The sequence below is a fragment of the Myotis lucifugus genome, unplaced genomic scaffold (genome assembly GCF_000147115.1).
Source record: "Myotis lucifugus unplaced genomic scaffold, Myoluc2.0 scaffold_1019, whole genome shotgun sequence".
Taxonomy (NCBI): domain Eukaryota; kingdom Metazoa; phylum Chordata; class Mammalia; order Chiroptera; family Vespertilionidae; genus Myotis; species Myotis lucifugus.
The window spans coordinates 43,915-47,483 of record NW_005872067.1 but is presented as its reverse complement, the minus strand read 5'-3'; the positions used below and the strand labels follow the sequence as shown (position 1 = coordinate 47,483).

Sequence of the window (3,569 nt, the reverse complement as noted above, 5' to 3'; positions counted from 1 at the left end):
AGAGAGAGAGTCGCTTGATCCTCAGGTGCCCGCCGGCTGGAAGTCAGTCCATCCTTGCTGCTTGACACAGTCGCTGCAGGGAAGAAACATCTGCACAGCATGTTTCAAGGTACCTGGCGTATATGGCATACTGTTCTTAATATGTTTGCTCCCCTTCTTGGCGCTATGTGTTTTAAGCAAGGTCACCTCTCCGAGAAAGGTTGTTCCCCCAGGTAGGGATTTTTCCCTGAAGTTAGGGAGGGAATAAAACTCCTGAACTAAATGCCAGGCGGGTAGTTAATCACTTTAACTACTAACAATCATCCTTAAGCTATATAATCTTTACTCCCTGGAATGGCGATAAGAAAAGCCCTAACCTTTGAAATAGAAATTGACAGGATTAAAATCAATTGGTATAAATACAGATGTAACAAGACAATAAAAAACAGAACCTGGCTGGAGAACTTGGCTAGAGATCCAGGCTAGGCTGCTGATCAATTGAACGCTGTCTCCGTGTCATTCCTTCTCCGCTGACTCTGTCCACACCTTTGGGGACCCCTGGACCTCCGGGGGTTGGACCCCAACACCCGCCGTCATTGAATTGAAGATCACGCTGTACCCCCCGAGGCTCCGCTCCCTTTCACCTGCATCGCCTTCGCCCAAGGAGGCCTTCCCAGGTCGTGGCCACAGCCATCCCTGAGGTCTCTACTGTTTCTTCAAGACCTCAGCAAACAACCATGTCATCAGAGTTGAGCAAGAAGAGGAAGTGAGAGGAGATTCCAAGTGATGGACCTCCAGCGGAAGGGAAGCAGAATCGTTCTGACCCCGAGCAGGAAGGCAAATACTACAGTGAGGAGGCTGAGGTGGACCTGGGGGACCCTGGAAGAGACTATGAGCTGTACAAGTACACGTGCCAGGAGTTGCAGCGACTCATGGCCGAGATCCAGGGCCTGAAGAGCAGGGGAGGCAAGGATGCGGCAGTTGAGATTGAAGATCGCAGGATCCTGGGCTGTGTTCATTTCATGACTCTAAAGAAGCTTAACCGATTAGCCCACATCAGGGTGAAGAAAGGAGGAGATCAGACCCATGAGGCCAAGCAGAAAGTAGACGCCTGTCACCTGCAGCTCCAGAACCTGTTGTATGAGCTGATGCATCTGCAGAAGGAGATCACTACATGTCCGGAGTTCAAGTGAAAGCATGAAGAAATTGATCTGGTCAGTGTAGAGGAGTTTTATCAAGAGGCTCCTCCAGATATCAGCAAGGCTGAGATCACCATGGGAGACCCTCACCAGCAAACCCTTGCACATCTGGATTGGGAGTTGGAGCAGCGGAAAAGGTTGGCGGAGAAGTACCGAGAGTCCCTCTCCAACAAGGAGAAGATCCTTAAGGAGATTGAAGTGAAGAAGAAATACCTGAGCAGCCTCCAGCCTCTCCTGAACAGCATCATGCAGGCTTCCCTCCTGGTGCAAGAGTACCTGTTCATGCCTTTCGACCAGGCTCACAAACAGTATGAGGCGGCCAGACACCTGCCGCCTCCCCTCTATGTCCTCTTTGTCCAGGCCACTGCGTATGGGCAGGCCTGTGATAAAACACTATCTGTGGCGATCGAAGGCAGTGTGGATGAAGCCAAGGCCCTGTTTAAACCTCACGAGGAATCCCAAGATGACCAGAGCGACTCGGATGCCGAGGAAGAGCAGACCACGGAACGCCGGCGACCCACACTGGGAGTCCAGTTGGATGACACACGCAAGGAGATGCTGAAGAGGCACCCGCTGTCCGTCATGCTGGACCTGAAGTGCAAAGATGACAGTGTGCTTCACCTGACCTTTTCCTATCTCATGAACCTCAATATCATGACAGTAAAAGGCAAAGTGACAACTGCCACGGAGCTGATCACCCCCATCAGTGCAAGTGACTTGCTGTCTCCTGACTCAGTTCTGAGCTGTCTGTATCCTGGGGATCATGGAAAGAAAACGCCAAATCGAGCCAATCAGTACCAGTTTGATAAAGTGGTCATCCTGACTTTGAGAGGCTACATCCTTGATTTAGGACACCCCTACTTGTGGGTACAGAAGCTGGGTGGCCTCCACTTCCCTAAAGAGCAGCCCCAGCCTAGGGTGATTGCTGACCACTTGCTGAGCTCCAGTCACATGGAGACCACCATGAAACTGCTAAAGACCAGAGTGCAGTCCCGCCTGGCCCTCCACAAACAGTTCACGTCCCTGGAATCCGGCATTGTACCAGTTACTAGTGATTGCCACTACCTCTTCCCTGCAAAGGTTGTCTCTCGCCTGGTGAAGTGGGTGACGATTGCCCATGAGGATTACGTGGAGCTGCATTTCACCAAAGACATTGTGGAGGCAGGACTGGCTGCGGACACCAATCTCTATTACATGGCACTCGTGGAAAGGGCCACAGCCAAACTCCAGGCAGCTGTGGTGCTGAACCCTGGCTACTCCTCCATCCCACCCATTTTCCAGCTCTGTCTGAACTGGAAAGGGGAGAAAACCAACAGCAATGATGACAATATTCGGGCCATGGAGAGTGAGGTCAACGTGTGCTACGAGGAGCTGTATGGGCCCTGGCCCAGCCATCAGCTTTTGACTAATCAGCTGTAGCGCCTGTGCGTGCTACTAGACATCTACCTGGAGACCGAGATCCACGATGACAGCATGGAGGGGCCCAAGGAGTTTCCCCAGGAGAAGACGTGTCTGCGGCTTTTCAGGGGTCCCAGCAGGCTGAAGCCGTTTAAATATAACCATCCTCAAGGATTCTTCAGCCATCCCTGACCTGCTCGGCCTCTTGTTTCCCTGGGCCCTCAGTGCTGTGCCTCCGCTTTCTCTTCTGTTCCACATGTGGCTCCTGATAGTCTCCAAAGACAGGTTTTATATTTCTAGCCAATTAAAGTGTCATCTGACCAAAAATAAAAAGATATAGGTGGTTAGGACTCGACTCCATTATTCAAGCGTAACACCTAGTATTCACTAACACAATTACTGTGTGATCACGCAGCCAAACTGTTACAACCGATTTACAGCCGTGATTCTCCAACCTTCATGTGCACCAGAATCACCTGAGGCTTGTCAAACACACGTTGCCTGGCTCTACCCCGCGTCAGTTCTGTGGGGCAGGAATGGGGTCCTTTAATGGACAAATGTAACAAGATCCCAGGTGATGCCCAGGCGGCCTGTCTGGGGACTAGGCATCATTGCTGCTCTCAAAGAGTATATTATTATGGAAATGAATTTCAATCAGCGTCTGAAATAGCCTATAGGATGCAGCTTATGTTGAACTGTTGTTCTTCCAGAGTGTGGCAGCCATTGGAAGTATGGCCATGTTGCACTTCTGCGTGATCTCTGCCGATGGCACTGTGGACTTGTTTGAGTGAAGTCCTTGCAGACATAACATTCATTATCACAGTTGTTGGGTATTGAGTTATCAGTTCTTTGAAGAAAAAATTTTGAGAAGGTGTGGGAGGAATCTGTTTCCTAAAATTGCACCATGAAGCTCATGACTAACCTTTGACTAGCAGGAGTTTTAAGTATGCTATGAGAAATCTGTAAGGAAGAGTGAAATTACCAAGCAGTGAA

The 3,569-nt window shown here is 50.2% G+C and overlaps 1 pseudogene; it reads left to right on the top strand.

Annotated features, from left to right (window-relative positions):
• Positions 1-716: 716 nt before the first annotated feature.
• On the top strand, positions 717-2,903 carry LOC102433958 (annotated as a pseudogene).
• The last annotated feature ends 666 nt before the right edge of the window (positions 2,904-3,569 follow it).